Source organism: Tursiops truncatus, chromosome 19 (genome assembly GCF_011762595.2).
Source record: "Tursiops truncatus isolate mTurTru1 chromosome 19, mTurTru1.mat.Y, whole genome shotgun sequence".
Lineage (NCBI taxonomy): Eukaryota > Metazoa > Chordata > Mammalia > Artiodactyla > Delphinidae > Tursiops > Tursiops truncatus.
This window is the reverse complement of record NC_047052.1, coordinates 23,889,975-23,913,856: the sequence shown is the minus strand read 5'-3', so window position 1 is coordinate 23,913,856 and position 23,882 is coordinate 23,889,975.

Below are 23,882 nucleotides of genomic sequence, written 5' to 3'. Positions count from 1 at the left end.
GGTTTCATACTCTTTTCCTATCTAAGCTGCACTTCAAAAGTGTAGTCAGTATTAGGCAGTAAGAGAGGTATGGAATGGCATCTCTTCAAGAGGGAGCTGCATGAACAAAGATATTGGGAACCTTTAAAAGGTGATGATGACTGAGCTGAGTCTAAAAGAGATAAGCTGAATTAGCTGGTAAGTAAAGGTAGAAATTTGAGAGGGAAGATCACGCATAATGGTGTGGAGGTATGAAAAGGCAAGGTGTATAGTTTGTTAATAATAAAGTTTAAATTAGGAGGACAAGCTGTGGCTGGAGTTAAGAGAGAGGAACTTAGGTGCCAAGTCCGGCAGAGTTTGCAAACCATGGGAAAGAGCTTGTTCCTTGACTTGGGTGGTGTGGAACACTGTATTGAATAAACAGATTTTCAGAAGGCTTGTTGGCCATGGGAATGTTAATATACCAAGTCATAAATGCACACACAAACACACACACACACACAAAATCTCTGACCAGTGATTTCAGGATTTTCTAGTCTTATTGAAGTGCAAATCATTTCAATATTGATTTACTTCTTAGGGAAAAATAAGACATGCTAAAGAACTTGAGATAATGCAAAATGCAATTGTTTTGGATGTTCACAGGAATATGAGGAGGCAAAGAGCGTGCAAAATGGAGAGACGTGAAAAGTGAGGTGTGGTTGAGGTCTGGTTAAAATTTTCCTGTGACTGAAAGTGATGATAGGTGAGCTGGCGCAGCACATGGGATAATGTGTATCTAAAAAGGAATTTTACCACTTCTTGAAAGAGGATGTGTTTCTGAGGCAGGAGGGGAGATAAGCAGCAATTTGAATGGAAGGGTGATAGAAGTTCAGATTTGAGTTATAGAAGGTACTCCCACCTGCCCCCTGCCAAACAGTCTGGAGAATGGGTAGCCTGGTAACTAACTTCAGGCAAGAAGTCCAGTAAAGTAAGCCTTTAAAATAATCCAGATAAAAATAATTCGTTCTGAATTGAAAGCGGTGAGCAGGAATGGGGAATATAGTGCTATTGAAAAAGAATGTGAGAGGGACTTCCCTGGCGGTCCAGTGGTTAAGACTCTGCTTTCACTGCAGAGCACCCAGGTTCGATCCCTGGTCGGGGAACTAAGATCCCACATGCCACGCAGCACAGCCAAAAAAAAAAAAAAGAGAGAGAGAGAGAGAGAATATGAGAATAAGCCTCAAATTTGTAGCTAGATTACCTGAAGAAAACAAAACACTAATTCGAAAAGATACATGCCCTCCAATGTTCATTGCAGCACTATTTACAATAGCCAAGATATGGAAGCAACCTAAGTTTCCATTAATAGATGAATGAATAAAGAAGATCTGGCACATATATACATTGAAATCTTAGCCCTAAAACAATGAAATCTTGCCATTGGTGACAACATGGACGGATCTAGAGAGTATTATGCTAAGTGAAGTAAGTCAGACAGAGAAAGACATATACTGTAGGATCTCACCCTATATGTGGAATCTGAAAGCAAAACAAACAAACAAAACAAAATAAAAGAAGACTCAGAGATACAGAGAACAAATGGGTGGTTGTCAGAGGAGAAGGAGGTTGGGGGGCAAAATAGGTGAAGGTGATTAAGAGGTACAAACCTCCGGTTATAAAATAAATAAGTCACGGGCATGTAATATGCAGTGTAAGGAATATGGTCAATAATATTGTAGTAACTTCATATGGGGATAGATTGTTACTAGACTTATCCTAGTGATCATTTCATAATGTATTCAAATGTCAAATTAATGTGTGGTACACGTGAAACATACATAATATTGTAGGTCAACTATATTTCAATCCAAAACCACGTAGCTAGAATGCCTACGTGGCACTCATTAGCAAGATGAATAAAGGCAGGATCCTCTAAGTTTTTAAGATATACTAGGGTTTATGGTTCATTTCGTTGCTGTTGTTTGTGTCGGGCTGGGAATTCCCTGGCAGTCCCGTGGTTAGGACTCCACACTTCCAATGCTGGGGCCCAGGTTCAATCCCTGGTAGGGGAACTAAGATCCCAAAAGTGGCACAGTGCAGCCAAAAAAAAAAAAAAAAAAATTGTGTCAGACTAAGGGACCAGTATTTAGACCTTGCCTTAATCCAGCTACTGTTCCTCCCTCTGAAATCCCCAAGGGAGAGATATCCTAATGGGAAGCATGGTATCATATTCTTAATATTACTGAGAAGATGCTTACTGCAGAACTCTGGCAAATGGGGATGAGGATAGTTTGGACTTGAGGCGGAAGGTGGGTTACCATTTCCCTGAATTAAAACCTAGAGTTAACCTTGATTCTCTGCAGACCTTGAGGTGACTGCATAGACAGTGCACAGGCTGGAGGAAGACAGGAAAGAGTAGAAATGAGGTGGAGGTTTCATAGCTGTGTCTGACCTAAGGCAGTACAGGTGAGAGAAGCTCCAGGTAAAGCCACACTGGGTGAACTTAAAAACAACAAAAACTTACTATCATCAATTGTGAATACACATAAAAACAGAGAGAATAGCATGAAGAATCCCAATGTACTTATCATGGAGTTCAGCAATTATCAAAATAAGGTAAATAATGTTTCATCTATGCACCAAGCCCTAAATAATTATTATAATGAAGATCCAGGACATCCTGTCAGTGCATCTGTAAGCTCTTCTATTTTTATATCTAGGAGATAACATTCCCCTTGCCCCCATTTTAGTAAGATTTTAATCTCTTAGAATTTTGATCCAAACGGAATAGCCTGGTCCTTAGGACAAGGGTGAGATGTGGGTATAACTTTCTCTTTCTCTCACCTACATACACATGGGACATCCAGTAACACATTATCCATGGGACTTGCTGTTTTAGCGTCACCTGAAAGAACTTTAAATCAGTACCCAAGTGTCACCTTCAAGTTGTAATGCTGCAAAGAAAAGAAACCCAGGAATTTAAATGAAAAAACTTTTTTTCAGAATAATATATAGGGATTTACATAGCAATATTTTACAGGAGTGAAAAATTAACCTCAGTATATTGCCTTAAAATTCAAAACAAAACAAATTTTCAGTTCTCAATCCTGTTAAGTTTTCTTAAGTCCAATATCACAATCAGGATATTGCCTTTCTCACAGCTAGAGAATTAAAGTGGATGAGGACTATAGGGGCCAGTGGGGAGACTGGCAGTGAAGTGAAATCCAGCGCTTAAATATCAGGCTTTTAAATCCGATTTTATTGATGATGGAGTGGACTTAGGCAGAGAGCAACCCCAAGTCTCATACCTATAAGTCTATTTATGAACAATTGAAACAGCTCTGAGACGTAATAGACATTCATTATTTTGGCAATTCTCATAATCATTATTATAGCAATAATATTTCTCACAGATTTGTAGTGCATTATAATGTTTTTTTCATATTTTAAAATAAATCATTCGTGACATTAAATAATGACCAAATGAATAGCTGCAGCCTCATTACAAAGTTAGAATTTTCAATATTTTAAATAGGGACTGGTTGTATTTTAGTCATATTGTGACATTTAGTCATATTTTAGTCATTTAGTCATATATTTTAGTCATACATATCACAGTGTATTTTTTCGGGACTTTAATAACAATGTGGGACAAACCTATTCTCCTTGATATCAGCAAGAGTAGATTAACCTTCCTAAGTAGAACAGTCATTACTGAGAACTTCCATGTGCCATCTCACTTAACCCTCACTCATCTCCATGAGGTGAATTTTAATATCTACTTGTAGAGGTAAAACACTGGCCAAGTTGTATAATATCACATAGTGAGTCCTGACTTTACATCTCAATTGAATTTTCTCTCTTTCTCTGAGTTTGTGCTTCCTTTTGTATATCAGCATCTTCCACATGCCATTTTCTTAGAGGAATAATCATCCCTTTTTGCCTTAATAAATCCTAGTCATCCTTCAGGTGTGGATTAACTTCCATATCACTTCTTTTGGGAATACTTCCTGGCTTCCCTTCTCCCAGGCTGTTAGGTACAAACTTCTCATGCTTTCATAGTCTTAGTAATTTTATTTGTAAATATTCATATTAAATAGTAAAACTCTTACAATTCTCTTCTAATTAACCAAAATGTTGGTTTAATGAACACAGTACATTTTCTGGGTAAAAATACAGATACACAGCCAACAGGCTCCTCTAAGATGCCTTGACACTTGCTGCTACCATTTGCAGTGTTTGTTTATTCGAATATGTTGTGTTTGTTTCCAACCCTATTTTTCCATTTGTATTTTTCATTGCAATTATTAATTGTATTTCATTGTGTTTTTGTAATACTTAGTTAGAGTGTAGAAAGGAAGAATTGTTGCATTTATGAAAACAAGATGGGATATTTCATAAACACACAATAAAGAATGTAGCAAAAAAAAAATGTGCCTACTTTATGTGAGCAAAAGCAATACAAGAGTGCGATAAATTCCAAATGGATGCTGTACTTATTTTATAAGTGTAAGTTCTCATATCTCTTTGCTAAAATTAAAATCAGAAATTGGACAGGATTCATTAGATGTGAGAATCATGCAATAAAGGCAAGTTTGAAGTCTAATCAGTATGCATATATTCCAAGAAAAACTATTTTCCTTACATTGAAAGAATGATGTGTAAATTTATATGTCTACATTAAGTTTTTTTAAGTTTTGAATACTCATTTTGATTCCCAGTTTAACCTTGTTCTTAGTTGTGCTGGTCATATCATCAAAGTTCAACAATGGAACACTAAGATTATTCAATTCATGAGAGTTTAGTGAAAGGATAATTGCAGAAGTGTGAGCCAGTTTAAGGAAACTAACAGTGGTTAATGAAACATCTGACTTCTGGCAGCCAGATGACAGTCCCACTTTCAGACCTAAAAAGGAAAAGGATGAAGTTGTGTTACTAGAACCAGGCATGATCCGGAACCTTGAAAGAGAAGTTTCTTAGAAGGAACTGTGGCAGTACGTAAAGGAATCCAGCCCTTTCCAGAACCACAGCCATAAAGAAAACAGATGAGAAAGAAGTATACTGACTTCTCTTTCTTCTGGCTGTCCTTTCTCTGGCTGGTGCCTCCCATTGGCCCAAATTCATCTGGTATCCAAAGGAGCCTGGATGATGGAGTCCAACAGTTTTCAGCCTCCCAGGATTCATAGCAAGGCAGAAGGGGATGAAAATGGATGTGGAAATATCAACCCACTGACCAAGAAGCAGATCCTGTCATGATGGGCAAATTGGTTTCCACAAACTTCACTTACCATTTACCTTCCGTTTTAGACTGTAAGCTCTGTAAAAGGAAAAGCATGCCCATTTTGTTACATTCTGTAGTCAGCAGTTAGTAACTACCTGCCATAGTGTGGACAATCAATATTAGTTGACTTACTGATGATTTAGAAGAAAGAGAAGTTCAACTTTAACCCTGAATTGACTTAAATGCAAGATCACTGTATGAGATGGTGACAGGCACTGGCTTAAGAGGTTGAACTTTTGCCCATCCGTTTAGTTTCCACAAACATTGAAAGAATGGTCTGCTAGATTTGGTTCTGATTACTGTAGCAGCATGTGCTACATGAAACCAGTTACCCAGATAGGAGAGGCCACATAGCCAAGGCTCTCAGCCGTGTGGTCCCTTTGGTAGAAACGTTAACTTAATTAGTTCTCAAGACAACACTACATCTTTTATTGTTCACCATTATTTTTCTTTCCTCTTCTACAACCTTATGCTAATTTATTTCACCATGTTCACAAAATAGCTCCAAAAAGTAAATTATGTACTCTCACCATGCAGTTGATTTATAATGCTTTCCTAGAAGAAAACAACTCATGTAAAACTCTGAGAATTAGGTATTCCTCTGTTGTTTCTCTCAGTTTATTTGATTTTCTTCCTTTTATAATAGCACTTTGTTTTTTCGCATACATATCTTTGTAAGCATTAAGACCTAGAAAAGTGTTTTTATGCCTTAGATGAGGTAGAAAGTTAACAAACCTAATAAATATGCTGGAAAAATATAGGACGGGTTGGGAAATAGGTCTTAGTAGATGTGAACTGTTAGATCTTAAAGATACATTACACATTTCTTGCCCAAGTCCATTATTTTACAGTAAAGTTGCTGAGGACCAAACAGGAGAATTATATTGCATATGATAACGCAGAACCAGTATAGAAAATTCACTCTCTCTCTGGCATGTTACATGGACAGAATTTCAAGATTCTTCCTTTCTATCTGGGTTCCTCCATTTCCAGACCCAACTCTCAGAACATTAACAAAGGTACTGGGATGGTATTTCATTTGACGACATGTTATCTTACTATAATGTGGAAATTTGAAACCAGTTCGTTTCAGTCTCAGGTGATTGTAAGCATCTCTTTCTATATTATATTTCACTTCATATCTCATACTATTTGTGTACCCTTTATAGTTTCCCCAGGAAATTGAGTTACCAGAAAGCAGGGATTATGTTTTAAACATTTCTATCGCCTCCACGGTGGGCAAAGTACTTAATACAGGGTGCCGAACACATAGCATTTTGTGGAGAAAACAAACCACGACAAAACATATATCCCAAGTCCTTACCGAAGGATCTTGTCACTAGACTTTTTCACTGACTTTGTTTTGTGCACCTTTCTACAAACCAAATGCTGTTTCACACTACATATTAGAGGGAAAATATGTAAAGAAAATATGAAATAATTTTGTTTCCATTACTTACGCTGTGCATTATTAAATGAGGAAAATGTTAAAACAATTAACATGTGGAAGCCAAAACCTCAGTAACATTAGGCTCAAGTGCTCTTTCCACAAAATTAAATAAATCAAAATAGTCATGACTTCTTTACGGTTCCAAAGATTAGATCAGGGAGTTCTGACTTTCCTTTGTTCCTCCATATTATGTTCAGAGCTACAGAAACATGTGTTTACAAATTGTTCTTTTGTATTTTCTACTTATCTAAACCCCCCAGATGGGAGTTTGAGAACAGAATTACAGGAAACCAACTTACTCTGACAGTTAAGCATGCAACTGAGCAGGACCTCAGTAGCTTGAAAGGGAAGACCCTTGAATGCACCAGGGGAAGCATAGGCTGTTGCTATCACTGGTAACAGCCCTGGCGAAGTGGATCAAAGAGCAGGGGAGACATAAGCAGACACCTGCACCACAAGATGGGGGCTGGTGAAGGGTGTGGGAAGTAAAGAGCACTGGACATGCCTGAATCCAGAGAGTCAGTGTTTGTCATTGTGGCGATGAATGGGGGCGAGTAGGGGTTGGTTGTTATAGACGTGAGAAACCAAGCTTCTCTATCTGAAACTATAAAAGTATCAAAGTTCTTAACTGTGTCATTAGATTCTGGGCGATGGCCTTTATGAAACATTCAGTTTTCCTACATTGTCACCACTCTTTCACCAACTCTTCACTTAGCATTATTATGCATTTCTCTCTCGACCAAACCTCTAGCAAAAACTAATCTTTCTATGTCTATAGATTTGCTTTCTCTGGGAATTTTGTATACGTGTAATTACGCAATATGTAGTCTTATTTGTCTGGTTTCTTTCACTTAACACAGTGTTTTTAAAGTTCATCATGTTGTAGCATGTATCAGAACATTATTCCTTTTTTTTTTTGGCTCAATAATATTCTCTTGTATGGATATACCACATTTATTGATGCATTGGTCCGTTGATGAATATTTGGGTTGTTTCTGCTTTTTGGCTATTATGAATAATGCTTTTATAAACATTTGAGTACAAAAGTTTATGTAGATGTATGTTTTGCATTTTCTTGGGTATATACCTAAGAGTGGAATTGCCGAGTTTTAAGGTAACTCTTCACCTAGCATTTTTAGGTTTCCCAAATGGATATATCATTATAAAAGTCCACCAGCATTGTATGAGCGTTCCACTCCTCCATGTCCTTGCCAACCTATGTTATCGATCTCATTTTATGTCTTAGTAACTCTTGAGTTGACTGATCTTTTGTTAAATGTCCCAGATACAAGTCCCTTCCTACAGCAGTCCCAAACCTTTTTGGCACCAGAGACCGGTTTCGTGGAAGACAATTTTTCCATGGACAGAGTGGGGGGGAAGTAGTTTCGGGATGATTCAAGGGCATTACATTTATTGTGCACTTTATTTCTGTTGTTATTACATCGTAATACATAATGAAATTATTATACAACTCACTCAGTGGGAGTCCTGAGCTTGTTTTCCTGCAACTAGATGGTCCTATCTGGGAGTGATGGGAGACAGTGACACCCGAAGTGTGTTGCTTATGTCCAGTCTACTCTGTAAGATGCAGCTTAATTGTCACTTGCCACTCACTGATATGGTTTTGATATGAGTCTGTAAGCAATTGATTTATTATGGTCTCTGTGAAGTCAAACCTCTCTGCTAATGATAATCTGTATTTGCAGCCGCTCCCTAGCACTAGCATCACTGCCTCAGCAGTGCCTCAGATCTCCACTTCAGATCATCAGGCATTAGATTCTCATAAGGAGTGCGCAGGCGGTAACATGAGTGATGGGGAGCGGCTGTAAAAAAGATGAAGCTTCACTTGCTTGCCTGCCGCTCACCTCCTGCTGTGCAGCCCAGTTCCTAACAGGCCACAGACTGCTACTGGTCCATGGCCTAGGAGTTGGGGACCCCTGCCTTACTAGATATATGATTTACAAACATTTCATCCCATTCTGTGGGTTGTCTTACCACTTTCTTGGTGGTGTCCTTTGAAGTCCAAAAGTTTTTAATTTTGATAATATCCAGTTTCTTTTTCTTGATTTCTTTTTCTGCTTGTAATTTAATGTCATATATAAGGAAACTCTGCCTAATCCAAATACTTAAAAATGTGTGCTTATATTTTCTTCTAAGAGTTTTATAGTTTTAGGTCTTATATTCAAGTCTGTTATCAATTTTGATGAAATTTTTGCATATTATTTTAGGTAGGAGTCCAACTTCACTTTTTTGCATGTGGTCATCCAGTTTTCCCAGCACCATTTATTGAAAAGACAAATCTTTCCCCCATTGGATCTCTTGGTCCCTTATTAAAAATCAGTTAACCATAAATGTTATGGTTTATTTCTGGACTATCAAATTTATTAATCTATATGTATATCCTAATGTTGGTACCAGACTGCCTTGATTACTGCAGCTTTGTATTAAGTTTTAAAATTGAGGAGTAAGAGTCCTCCAACTTTGTTCTTCTTTGCAAAATTGTTTTGCCTATTCTGGATTTCTTTCAGTTCCATATGACTATAAGAATCAGCTTGTCAATTTCTATAAAAATAATCCAGCTGAGATTTTGATAGGTATTGTAGTCAACCTATAGAAAAACTTGAGAAGTATTGTCATCCTAACAAAATTAGTTGTTACAGTCCATAAACATGGGATGTCTTCCTATTTATTTAGGTCTACTATTTTTTTAAGTCTTCTTTAAGGGTTTTAGTAGATATCCTTTATCAGATCAATTAAGTCTCCTATTCCTTTCAAATACTAATATGGTAATTATTAATATCAATATGGTAATATTACATTGGTTATGTTTGTTAAACAAAACTTGCATCTCTGGGATCAACTCACAAATTTGTACATAACAACTAACACTTTTTTATGATGCTTGATTTGTTTTGCTAGTGTTTTGTTTAAAACTTTTGAGTTTGTATTCATATGAGTTATTGTCTGTGGTTTCCTTGTGACAGTTTTGTCTAGTTTCAAATCAGGGAAATCCTGGCCTGATAGAAAGTGTTTGGGAAGTGTTTCCTCCTTTTCTGTTGTTTTGTTTTGTTTTGTTTTTTTCCTGTTCTGCTTTTTGAAAGAGTTTGTGAGGAATTGATGTTAATTTTTCTTTGAAAGTTTGGTAGAATCACCAGTAAAGCCATCTGTTTCTGGGCTTTTCTTTGCGGGTAGAGTTTTTCTTTAATTACTAATTCCATCTCTTTGTCTGTTATAAGCTTGTTCAGATTTTACAATTTCTTCTTGAATTCATTTTGATAGTTTGTGTCTTTCTAGGAATTTGTCCATAAATAATCATCCAGGTTATTTATTTTGTTGTCATGTAATTGTTTATACCATTCACTTATAATCGTGTATTGTTCTGTAAGGTTGACAATGTTGTCCCCTTTTCCTTTCCAGATTTTAATAATTTGTCTTCTCTCTTTTTTCTTGGTCAGTCTAGCTAAAGTCTGACACTTTTCTTAAACATTTTAAAAAAAACAACTCTTGGTTTTGTGGATTTTCTCTATTTTTTTCTATTCTCTATTTCATTGACTTCAGGACTTATTTTTATTTTTTCCTTCATTATGCTTGTTTGCATTTAGTTTGCTCTTCTTTGTCTAGTTTCTTCGGTGGGAGGTGACACTATTTATTTTAGGTCTTTGTTTTTTAATATGGTTGTTGTGTTTACAGATACATTTTCCTCTAACCACCCCTTCAGCTGCATCCCATAAGTTTGGGTATGTTATATGCCATATTCATCCATCTGAAAATGTTTTCTAATTTATCTTATTATTTCTTCTTTGACCCACTGATTATTTAGGAGTGTTTTTTAAATTTCTACAAATTTGTGAATTTCCCAAACTTTCTTCTCATATTGACAATTCCATTTCCTTTCAGTCAGAGAATTCAATCATTTTAAAACACTGATGCTTGTTTTATGGCCTAACATATGGTCTATCTTAGATAATGTTCTTTTTGCTTTGTGCACTTGAAAAGAATGTATATTCTGCTTTCATTGGGTTGAATATTCTTTGAGTATCTGTTATGCCTAGTTGTTTCATATGGTGTTCAAGTCTTTTATATCTCTGTTGACTTCTCTCTGGTTGTTCTATATTTTATTGAAAGTGGAGTATTGAGGTGTCCAGCTACAACTTTTAAATTGCCTATTTCTATCTTTAATTCTATCAGGTTTTTTTCATGTATTTTGACACTCTATTCGTAGGTGTATTCATTTATGATCATAAGTATAATGATGGATTGACCCTTTTTATGATAAAACATACTTTTTCATCTCTGTCACGTTTTTTATCTTAAAATCTGTTTTATCTGATATTGCTATAGCCATTCCATCTCTCTTTTGATTTGTTTACATGTTATATATTTTTCCCATTTGTGTATCTATCAACACATTCATATTTTTTAATCTGCAGTATGTCTTTTATAGAAAAGAGAACCCTCATACACTGTGGATGGGAATGTAGGTTCAGCTGCTGTGGATGGCAATGTGGAGATTATTCAAAAAATTAAGAAAAGAACTACTATATGATCCAGCTATCTCACTTCTGGCTAGTTATCCAGAGAATATAAACGCACTAATCTGAAAAGATATCTGCACCCCTATGTTCATTGTGGCATCATTTACAATAGCCAAGATATGGAAACAACCTAAGTGCCCATCAACACATAAATGGTAAAGAAGTTGTGATATTTATGTACAGTAGAATATACTTAACCATGAAAAGAGATAAAACCTTGCTACTTACAACAACATGGATGGACCTTGAGGGAAAATACTAAGTGAAAATAAGTCATATGAAGAAAGACATACTATATGATTTCACTCATATGTGGAATATAAAAAGCTACCAAACAAACAAACAATCAAAAACAAAGTAAATGAACAAGCCAACCAAAAAGAAACACATAGATAAAGAGAACACAGTAAGGGCTACCAGAGGGGAAGAAGCGGGGGGAGGGGGAGGGTGAAATGGGTAAAGGGGGTCAACAGTATGATGATGGATGGAAAACAAACTTTTGGTGGTGAGCACATTGCAGTGTGTACAGAAATAGGAATACAATGTACACATGAAACATACAAGGAGCACAATTTCTGGCTGATATGGTAAGAGTATGTTTAGTTTTGTAAGAAAGTCCCAAACTGTCTTCCAAAGTATCTAAATAATTTTGCATTCCCACCAGCAATATATGAGAATACCTGTTGCTTCACATCCTCACCAACATTTGCTGTTGTCAGTGTTCCAGATTTTGGCCATTTTAATAGATACGTAGTGATGTCTTATTTTTCTTTTAATTTGCATTTCCCTGATGACATATAATGTGGAGCATCTTTTCATGTTCTTATTTCCCACTCTTTTCATTTTGTAATTGTTTTTTCTCTTTGTTTTTCATATTGTATGATTTCTACTTATCTTCAAGCTTAGCAGCCTTTCTTCTGCCAGTTCAAATCTACTATTGAACCCCTCAAGTAATTCATATTTTTTAATCTGCGGTATGTCTTTTATAGAAAAGAGAACCCTCATACACATGTGGATGGGAAGCCCCAGAGGATTCTTAACCACTGCGCCACCAGGGAAGCCCAAGTATTACCATTTTATTAAAAATAATAATATGGAGAAAGGGAAATGGTACATGGATTTTCATACTACATTAGGAGATCTCTAAGATCAATGGCACTATAATTTCATTGCAACGTAAAAGAAGTTTTATTTATTTATTTATTTTTAATGTGAAAATAAGTATAGGTTAGAACCCAATTGCTAAAGTCCAAGACTTCTTGGTAAGAACTTTACTTTGAAGAGAAGAGGAGCCCCTGAGGATTTTTTTTTTTTTTTAAATTAGGGGAAGGATAATACAGGAGAACGGCAAAAGTCAAATAAAAAAAGGAAATTCTTGGGCTTCCCTGGTGGTGCAGTGGTTGAGAGTCCGCCTGCCGATGCAGGGGACACGGGTTCGTGCCCCGGTCCGGGAAGATCCCACATGCTGCGGAGCGGCTGGGCCCGTGAGCCATGGCCGCTGAGCCTGCGCGTCTGGAGCCTGTGCTCCGCCACAGGAGAGGCCACAGCAGTGAGAGGCCCGCATACCACAAAAAAAATAAATAAATAAAGGAAATTCTTCAACATATTTTTTTTGGTTAAAAAATAAAGAGCTAGGGGTCTTGCAGAATCAGGGAAACTGAAATAAAAAATAAACACAAACAGAAATTTATTATTGATTATTTTAACCTGAGTATTCTCAGGGGCCTTGAATCTTCCTTTTTTATATATATATATTTTTTTTTTTTTAAAGGAAGTGAGAAGTGAAGGGAGGGTTGGAGGGAAAAATAAAGATTGAAGAAGGGGAAGAAAGAAAGCGAGAGAAAGCAGGAATGGTGATTTTATTCTACCTAGGATTCTACGTAGGATACATAGGACTCACAGAAAGAAACAAAATAGTTTATTTTTTAAAACCCTACTTTTATTCATTCATTTCTGCAGCACTGTTTCTTAGAGGTAGTGCAGCATAGCAGTTGCCGGGTGACGGCAGAGTCAGACAAACCAGCTGGAATCCTTTCCTCGTTTATAAATTAGTTAATACCTAAATTCAGGCAAATTGCTGTACTTCTGTCATCCTCCCCCCTACACACACACACACACACACACACACACACACACACACACACCAATTTGACTTTAAAAGTGCTATAAAGAGATAGAGTTTGTGGATAAATGGATTCAGAGAGGTTTATAAAAAAAAAATGACCTAAGGATAAAATAAGATTAATATTCAGGGAATGCACAAGTCTCCACAGCAGAATATTATTTTATGTTTATTGTTTATTGTCTGTCTCCTTCATAATACTGTAAGTACCTGGAGAGCTGATGTTATGGCTCTTTTGTTCAGTGATGTTATCCAGTTGTCTAGAACAGTGGCTGCCAGGAATGAATGAATGAATGGATAGACGGATGGATAAAGGGAACATAGATTGAAATCTCATAACCTTTTTGCTCCATTACCACGCTTAAAATCTACAGTGACAGTTTTGTGATATTAAAGTGTACATTAGTTTGTTTCAATAATTATAAAGACTCCAATTTCTATTTTGCTACCAGAAGGGAAGGAGGCATGACTAAGGAAAATGCTCTCCAGCTACGCCATGAGATGATTTGATTTGGATTCCATGTGAACCTCGATTCTCCTTTGCCCACTGACCTCTGAATTGTCCTCTTCTCTATTTAAGAGCTGGATAATTACCCTCTCATATTACCAATATAAGTTTATTGTTTATCTGCAGCAGCAAGACAGTGGCTTATCTGATGAGTTCAAAAGAGCTCTCCCTGAAATTAGCCACATTTTGTATTGGGCCATGTATGTAACAAACATGGTGCCCTATGAGGCCCAAATGAAGTCTTTTCAAATCACTGCTACTGATTCATGGGGGAAAGCCAATTTGGATACCCTTAAGCGAAGGTATTGAAGGTGGAGAAACAGAGCTAGGGTCTCTCTGAGATGTGGCACATATTGCCAAGGGCCCATCTGAAAGAGAGATTAAATTAGGCTCTCTTTGGAGGAAATTAGGATTCTTAAAGACTCTAAATATGGCAGGATATTAGGAGTGAGGTCTAATCTTAAACCCAATTTAAGAGAACATTAGCCTGCATCCCTTGAGTTCATGTCTCCAAATGTGAAGCAAATTTTCCACTAATGAAGGCAAAAAGGCTTCAAGCAGAAGCCATTTCAAGTCTGCAGGCGGAAGACAGAGGGTGCCTTTCCTGGATCCACCAGGGAGATTTTTGTATGCAACATTGTTCCCAGGCCTGCTTGACAGCCATCTGCATGGGACATTTAATAGACCCTGCAGTAGGAAGTACAGGAGGGAATGCAAATCACATTATTGAAGGCTCTGTGCTTTGTCAAGATTTGGAAAATGTCAAGGTGTTTTCTTTTCTTCATAATGCTGATGTGTTCTTAATTGAGGCAGTGGATGAAAGAAAGACAAATTCACACAGAGAATTGTTAATGACCACCCTGATTGTACAGTTATTTTGCCTTCTGTTTTTATGGTCTGAAAGAATGGAGAGACCCTTATGATTAATTGAGTGAAGGAAGGAGAGTGTATCTTAATAGAATTCAAGGCGAATATTTGCCAGATGCAAAAATGGGACTAACCGCCCCTGCCCTGACTACCACAATGGTTGCCATGAGGATTGGGTGATTTAATAAATGAAACTGAGATAATTAAGATTTTGAGTACTTCAAAATGTAGAAAAAGCTCCATCTCTTCCCATCATGGGAAGAAATATTCTGCAACCCTTCCAGGCAAGAGTAGTTACACTGAGAAACATAAGTATGAGGGAGGTGAGGGAGAGAGAGATTGAGAAATATTTAGGGAGTAAGGCTTCATGTAAACATTTGAAGGCATTTTGCAAGTCCTAAATTAGTAATAATTTCTATCACACATTAATCTCTTTTAACCAGGCCTGGGCACCTAAAGAATTTTAGTATCTCACTCCCCTGTGTTTTAGTGAGATGCTTGTAAGTTCATTTTGCCTTATTAGGGATAATATGCATGCCAGGAGGGAATTTATTTTCTAATTGTGGTTGGTGTTCCATTCAAAATTGTGATGCCTTTCTGATTTTATGGGCCATGAAATATCATTTCCATATTCACCTCCTGGCTCTCTCAGCCTCACTTATATTTGGTCCATATTCTCTTGTGGATATCAAAGAATATAGTTCTAAATGAGTTTACCTTCTCTTAGACCTTTAGGGAAAATACATATATACATTTCCTAAGGCTTTATTACATAAACCCGCCTCCCTATTCTCCATATATGCAACTACCATTTATTGAGTATTTACGATATACTAGGCAGCATGCTGAAAATTTACAGAATTATCTCCTTAAATTTGTACAGCTCAGGGCAGTCATTATCGTGAGTCCTAACTTACAAACGAGGAAGAAACCAAGGGTGGGAAAGTTTAAATAAAAGCCAATAAGTGGCAGATATTAGGTTTTAATTGAGGTCCATCTGTCTTTACCTCCTTAACCTCCATGCCAAACTGCCTCCTCTTACAATAAAATTCCTTCCCTTTAGAGTTCCAAAGCCCAATTTCTCTCTCTCTCTCTCTCTCTCTCCCCCCCCCTCTCTCTCCCTCTCTCTCTCTCTCTATATATATTTTTTTCTAATTTCCATAATTCATGGTAACTGGAACTTGAAATCTCATTATTTCCTAAAATAATTACCAAAGTAAATTTATGCATAAATTCATTTTTGGCTATACAAGAGTACTTGGTACCAAAATTTTTCCTTGTAGCCGAAAATCCATATAACTACCCATTAATTCTCATTATAATTAATGTAAAAATGTGCTGTTACTATTAATGGATGTGATTACATACTGTAGATAAATCATAATCTCTATCATTACACCAGTGAAATGTAAAACATTCCTGAAGGAACCAGGAACTTTGTAGCAGCTGAAACATCAGGTTGCAGTATTTCACCAGTTATTGGAGACTGGAGTAATGTTTGCAGTAGGTTTGAGAACAAGCTTTGCACAACACCCAGGTGATATTTTTTTAAAAAAGATTAAACAATATTAAAACAGGGACATAGAGTACACCGTGTAGAGATTTACCTCAAAATGCTCAGAAAAAAAGAAAGGCATGATGTAGGAATCCATGGTCAAGTGCCTCAGGGTGGGCTGCTAGTAGATTTCTTTTCAAAATGAACTGACATTAGAGTTTTGGTTTTTTTTAAGTTATTTTAACCCCAAGTAGCTGCAAAAGCACCTGCCTCCTGCTGAGGCATAAACTTGCTTTTGTTTAGAAACAGCATCATGGGACTTTCCTCTCTCTGATCTCCTTTTCTCTTTGCTTTCCTCTGCATTCCTCCTTCAGATTTTAGCACAGCTCATACCTGCACTTGGGTCTCTGCACAAATGCCACCTCCTCAGAGAGGCCCTCTCTGACTGCTCTCATCTAAACTCTCCTCTCTCATTACTCTTATTCCATCTAAACTGCCTTTTTGTCTTTAAAGCATTCCATTTATTTGTTTACTTTTGTTTATTTATCATCTGTATGAGGGAGGAAAAATCATTTTTCCTCTACCCTTGTTACCCAGCTAGGATTCCCTGCCTCATATGCATAGAAGCCAATACTATGGCACAGACGTTAGAGATGAGAAGGAGGTTTATTGCAAGGTCAGCTGGCAAGGAGACAGGAGGCAGGGCTCAAATCTCTTCCTTGATCCAGAGTCCAGGGTGAAATTTACGGGGTTAGGGGAATTTCAAACTTGGAAGCTGACTGGCCAGTTTTGAATAAGTCTGTATAAGTTACTCATGCTGATAGAAGCTAGGTTTTCCTTATTGAAGAACTTCTTGCTTTGTAAAGGGCTCCGGTGACTACATTTCCATTCTATGAGTTTTGTAGACTGAAATGCTTGGTTCCTTAGGTCATCCTGGAGACAGGAGTTCCTGTCTTGCACATTCTCAGTGCTGTCTCTAAAATAAGTCAAGGTTTGATTAATCAATAAACCTATGTAAGGAGACAAAACCAGTTTAGCTGGTCATTGTTTTAAGTGCTGTTTCATTCTTCTGGCTGAGACCCATCTGTAACAAAAAGACATTAGCAACAACAACAAAAACAAAAACAGAAGTTTAATAACACGTATACCTCCTGTGCACCTACGTACATGGGAGAGAACCAGGAAAACTAAGTAATTCCCCCCAAATGGCCCAAGCCATCACCTTAAGTAACATCTCTAGCTAAAGACCAAAGAAAGGTCTTGGGGGTGGGGAAGGAGAGACAGTTTCCGGAGGTTACCAGGAAAAGTCCAGTAAGTAAGGGTGTGGTTGTTATGCAGATTGATTTAAGTCCCTCCTTTCTTCATTGATAAGAGATTCTAGATATTTAGGCAACTCCTCTTCCTGGTACTGAGAGGACAACACCCTTACAGATGGAGATTTCCCTTATAAACGTAAATGTCTAACAAAAGGGAACTTCTACTCAATTTTTAGAGCCTTTCCTATGTCTGCTGTTTCTTAAAAATAATTAGCCTAAAAAAAAAAAAAAAGAAAAGAAAGAAAAAGAAACAAATGAAAAATAAATAAATAAATAATGAGCCTAAAATAATCTTTATGCCAAAGAGGCAAATTTTGGGGTGGGAAATTCTGCTTTCCTTCATCTGTCTGAAATGGCTACTAAATGAAAGTTCCATGAGGCAGTAACCTCATTGGTCTTCCTAACCTGCGTGTGTCCAGCACAGTAGTTATAAGCATAATAAGATTTTAAGAAATACTTTTACGGATTTCCCTGGTAGTCCAGTGGTTGAGACTCTGTGCTTCCAATGCAGGGGGCGTGGGTTTGATCCCTGGTCGGGGAACTAAGATCCCGCATGCCATGCAGCATGGCCAAAAAAACCCCCCAAAACTATTATTTTTATTTTTAGAATGTGTAAATGCATAGTCCATTCATTGTTCCTTCTTATTACAGGTGAGAAAATAGTGCCCCTCTTATCAAATACCAATTCCTTTCCATCTTCTTCTCTGGATTACAGCCTCCATCTTGTGTTGACCTTATAGACTACCAGATATTTCTCCAGCAAAGATGGGTTTATTCAGGATCAGCTGCGACTTGCAATTCAGGATCTGCAAACTTGGTGAGCCACGTTTAAGTTCCTACACAGCAAGGTAAGGAGAACTCTTCTATAGAGGAAAAAAGGAAGTTGGGAGGACTATAGTAAACAAAGAGTCCGTGGTTTTTCATTTAATTGGCTGAGTACTTGCTAGGACAGAAGAAGAGGAGTCTTTCTTCTTCCTGTTGGTCTCTGCTGTGGTCACAGGGCTTATGTGTATGTGAATTTGGTGTTTCAGTTTTAAAAAAATAATTATATTTGAGAAATCCTGGAATAAACAGATTAAACATTTTCATTGCAATAGGATTTCTGAGTCTTTATATATTTATTTATTTATTTTTGGCTGCATTGGGTCTTTGTTGCTGCCTGCGGGCTTTCTCTAGTCGCGGTGAGCGGGGGCTACTCTTTGTTGGGGTGCGCGGGCTTCTCATTGCAGTGGCTTCTCTTGTTGTGGAGCACGGGCTCTAGGCACACGGGCTTCATTAGTTGTGGCACGTGGGCTCAGTAGTTGTGGTGCACGGGCTTAGTTGCTCCACAGCATACAGGATCTTCCTGGACCAGGGCTCAAACCCGTGTCCCCTGCACTGGCAGGCAGATTCTTAACCACTGCGCCACCAGGTAAGTCCCTCTAAGAGTCTTTAGTTTGCAAATGTTGATTGTGACCTCTAAGAGGGGGATGGATAGTTGGAGCAAATCACCAAATGTGAAATATATTTGAAAATTTAACTTTTACTCAGAATACTTATCAAAATCATATGGGTTCCTGTTGTTCTGCAGAACAAATCCCATAGGCTGGAGTTCACCATCTATGTCTAGACTTCTTAGCACGTTTGACCTTTCATAATCAAAACACCACTCATCCTCTTCCTAATGTTTTTTCTCTACTGAACACTAAGTCCAAGACGTATGTTATTTATTGTTTTCCATACACAGTAATCATCTTATTCATTTTATTTTTATTTATGTATTCATTTCCTTACTGAAACTCAAATGCAAATAGTTGGGTCATTCTTTTTTCTCACGTGATGCAGTAGTAAATATTCTTGGATATGTGTCCTTTGTAAAGTGTATATTTGTGTGAATCCGTTTTTAATTAGTATAGATGTTATGGTGCCATAAAGATCATTCTCTATTTTATGTTTTTTCACTTGACAGTATTTTCAAAATTGATATACATGGGACTATGTGAATTTATTTTTTTACTTCTAAATGCCCCATAGTAGCCCTTAATATCCATTCTCCTTGTGTAGATGAATACAGTGCTTTCAGCATCTTGTTTAAAAAAAAATACAGTAGAATGAATAATATTATGTATATTTACCTATGAATCTGTGCAAGAATTTCTCTGGGGTTTATACCCTGAAATGGCATTGCTGGATCGTAAGGTAGATGTACTGCACGAAGCTTCTCATTTTTTATATTTTCACCAATACTTGGCCATATCCACTTTTTTAGACCTGTCTCCTGAGTTTGAAGTAATAGCTTATTGTTTTCACATTTCCTTTTTTTCTGGCTATACTTAGTTCGATTATCAGTTCACCTACTTGAGTATGCTTCTGCACCTGCAACAGGAATGCCATAGATTTATTTTTTATTGCTTTTGTTGTTGTTGTTGTTTTCTTGTTTTAGTTTCACAACTTGGTAGTAAGTCTTTCTTATCTGTAAGTGTGAGAAATACCCTTCCCTCCTCCGCTCTCTACTAGTCTTACTAAGTTTTATGTTGAAGAATGGAGCTCTATAACTACTAAAATCAAATCTGAAAAAAAAAAAGATGTTGAGTTGGTCACAAAATTCTGCTATAATTTTGATTGTAATGGAATGAAAATTATAGATTGATGCTTAGAATAATTGACATCTTTAACATTTTAAGTCCTTTTATCAATGATATATCACTCAGCTGAACTCTGTTTAGTATTAATAGTTTGTCTATTTATTCTGTTAACTTTTCTATGTATATGGTAATGTCACCTGCAACTAAGGACACTTCTTTACTTTTTTCCATAAATCTTTAAGTCTTTGTTTCTGTTTTTGATTTTCTTTGTGTAACGGTGATAGCCAGGCTCTACAATATTATATTGAACCAAAGAAGTGAGGACAGCCATTCTTTTCTTATCTCCATATTAAAGGAATGTACCTTACAATTCTCTATTAAATATTTTATTTGCTATAGGATTTGGGTAGATTATTAACTTAAAGAACTTCCCATCTCTGCTTATTACTTAGGTTTTTTTTTTTTTCTTTTTTTAAACATTACGTAGATCATGAAGTCTATGAGAATTTTTCTAATGCATCTATATAAATGTTCAATGATGTTTTTGTCTTTGATAGTCAATTAAATATAATACTAAATTATCTTTATATTCATAGAATGAACCATATTAAAATAAGATATATTTCTTATTAATACACTATTAAATTCCATTGATCTTTTTTTAATAAATGTATTTATTTTATTTATTTTTATTTTTGGCTGCCTTGGGTCTTTGTTGCTGCACGCAGGCTTTTCTATAGTTGCAGCGAGCCAGGGGCTACTCTTCGTTGCGGTGTGTGGGCTTCTCATTCGGTGGCTTCTCTTGTTGCAGAGCACAGGCTCTAGGTGCACAGGCTTCAGTAATTGTGGCCCTCGGGCTCAGTAGTTGTGGCTCATGGGCCCTAGCGCTCAGTCTCAGTAGTTGTGGCGCACGGGCTTAGTTGCTCCACGGCATGTGGGATCTTCCCAGACTAGGGCTCGAACCTGTGTCGCCTGCAATGGCAGGCAGATTCTTAACCACTGTGCCACCAGGGAAGCCTTCCATTGATCTTTTACGGGAAAAATAAATGGGTCTGTAATGGTCAGTTCTTGGTTTATCCCTGCCAAGTTTTAAGATACATACTATGTCTTCTTGAGGCTCTTTGGGTCTGTCATGCCCTCCTGCTTTTCACTTGTGATATTATTTTTGCTTGTACATTCCATCTCTCACCTATATACTAACTGAATAACTTTTTCTGTATTGCATAGGTTGATAAATATTTTTGTACCTTTCCCAAAACTCAAGAAGCATTACTTATTTTGACTCAGTGCTCCTATAACAATTTGCAAGTGCTAAAACTTGTTTCAAATCCCAATGCTATGATTAAAAAAAAAGTTGTGTTGTGCTACCACAGAAGACTGGATGCTCTCACAGATAGGAATTGAATCTTATTGTCTTTGGCCAACCCCCATGACATCTTATAGCATAATAAGTGCATAACAAGTAAGGTGCATCCTTTTAAAATAGCTTTTTATATAAGAATGTCTTATAAATATAAGATGTTTTCCTCCAGACTGATATCACTTCAGTTCTATGCACCCAGCATTTATTAAGTGCCAAGCTCCTCAACTTACAGAGAACCAGATGGACTTATCATTAATTGGCAATAAAAAAAAGATTTTTTTTGAGTGTGTCTTTTTCTGATTTTTATTTTTTTTAATCATAGCTAAACCACAAAGACCAAAATTCCTCTTCCCTTGAGAATTAGCATTCACTCTGAAGAAAAGGGACACCTTGGGAATGCTTCCTGGACAATGTATTATGTTTATGATATAAAGCCATATGTGACCTTTTCCTTTGCTTTAAGATAATCATAGATAAATATTTCAGGATCTTACTCTTCATTTCCATTAAGAAATATTTCCAGTAAGTGAACCCATCATACGCCAGCCAGCACTGAGCTCATTAATATGGAGGCTCTGTTTTTTTCCTTTTTTTTCCTTTTCTTTTCTAGAAGGCTAAAGAAATACAATAATCAGACTGGCTGGACTTTTTCTGCCTGAGACTAATTGTGTCATTTAGGTATTGATATATAGAAGAATCAAAGTATAGTAACATTTTCTAGAAGCTCCTTTACATACTCCATGTAGGGCTTTCCCCAGGACTCTAAATTCTGTTATCCCTCTGCTGTGGGTGATGAGAGGAGGCAGTGATCTTTTTAAAAATATAAGCCAGATCATATCATTTCTTTACCTTTAGATCCCTTCAATTGCCTTTGATGTAAAGTAAACCTGAGCTCCTTATTCTGGTTAACAAGGACTTGTATAGTATGGTCTCTCCCCAACTCTCCACATCATATTGTGTCACTTTCACCCTCATCTACTTTTATCTAGGCATCATTTTCATTTCTTGCCCATTGATTTAGCGCAGCAGAACAGCTAACACAAACTTTTCCTTAGACCTTTACTGTAGTTTGCTCTTATCATGGTGATTTCACATAGCAACTCAAATATCACTCTGTCCATTCTATGTATAACATCTAGTGTCCCATCCATTTTATGTTCTATTGTATCATCTTTTTTTTTTTTCTTACTTCTGCTCATCTACATTTCTCCTGTACCATCAAGTCTTTGAAGAAACAGACCCCTCACACATCCCGTCCTATTTACTGCTGTATTCTCAGCACTCAGATTAGTGGAAATCTTAGGCATGTATTTGTAAAATAAATAAGGCTATTGGAAGTTTTGTCATATGGAGAATTTCATATGGTAAGAAGCACTAACAGTAAAGTCCGTTGAGAGATTTATCCCAGCAGCACAATTCCTTTTCAAGTGCCTGGACCTAGCCTGACCTTACTTACTGATGCTCCCAGAGTACTGATCTGCTCCGTCCAAGACTCACTATAACATAGTCTCTAGCAGTACAGTGTGCCTTGGCAGGGTTAGATATTATTTCTCTGAACTTTTCTAGAACTGTCTATTTACCTTTTCCACAGCATAGACAAATCTAATGTTTTATTATTTATTTGTTTCTACAATTGATCCAATCCGACTCCATGTCTTAGAAAGGCAAGGCAAATGGTTTATGATTATAGAAGCTAGCACATATTTGTAAAAAATTTAGAAAGATTCTTTTTTTTTAAGTTTATTTGCAATATGGTTATTTGTAGCTCTGTCCTTGGGCTTAGATAGTCCATTCACTCATGAAACAATTAGACTTGACAAATGTGTAATAATTCTGAAACTTTAGAGGTTGAATTAAAGAAAACCTAGAAAATAACATTAGGTGAAGTGACAATGAGTGAATGCACGTATTAGGGAGAGAGAAGGATCCCAGTAACTCCTGTTGTGTTCAGTTAGACCGTAGCTGTTAAACCCCAGCTGATTTTTATGAGGAGTCACAGAGTGGCCCTGGATATCTTTGCATGAACAGAGGAGATCTGAAGGAATTAAAATTTACCTTCAATGGTCTTTCATTTTCTTTTCTTGTCTGAGTCTCTGGGTTCATTGAAGCCTTTGTTTTCTACCATTTTCCTTCTCAGACAGCATTCTGTGCTATTCCTTATAACAACCCTTCTTCTGTCATCTGTGGATAATAATAGAGGCACCTATGATCTATTAATAAAGATACTTGCAAGAGATAATACTTACACTCAAGATGTGTGTCAGATGATGGCAGGTAACTCAAGTTGGGGGAAGAGAGAACCAAATACCAATTCCTCCAGCAAATGCCTACCTGCCTTGCAACCCAGATGAAACTTCTATAAATAAAAGAGGGGGGAACATGCACACAAAAACACTTACAACTTCACAGTCCTAGCAATG